This window comes from Vombatus ursinus, unplaced genomic scaffold (genome assembly GCF_900497805.2).
Source record: "Vombatus ursinus unplaced genomic scaffold, bare-nosed wombat genome assembly UNPS02014805.1, whole genome shotgun sequence".
In the NCBI taxonomy this organism is placed as follows: domain Eukaryota; kingdom Metazoa; phylum Chordata; class Mammalia; order Diprotodontia; family Vombatidae; genus Vombatus; species Vombatus ursinus.
In genome coordinates this window covers 1,676,682-1,676,902 of record NW_020954583.1, presented here as the reverse complement: position 1 = coordinate 1,676,902, position 221 = coordinate 1,676,682, and positions in this window count along the sequence as shown.

Genomic DNA, 221 nt, shown 5'->3' with positions numbered 1-221 from the left:
ATTTGGGGGTAGGGGGAAGGAGGGAAATAAGGGTAAGTCCTGACAGGCCCCTGGGTTTGGAGGAGTCAAGTTGATGCTTATGGCACACAAGAAAGAAGTACACATTTTTGAAGTTATCTGCTCCTACCCCCACCAGACAGGCTGAGGGTATCAGTGTTTATATCTATGTATCTGGTGTGTGTGTGTGTGTGTGTGTGTGTGTGTGTGTGTGTGTGTGTGTG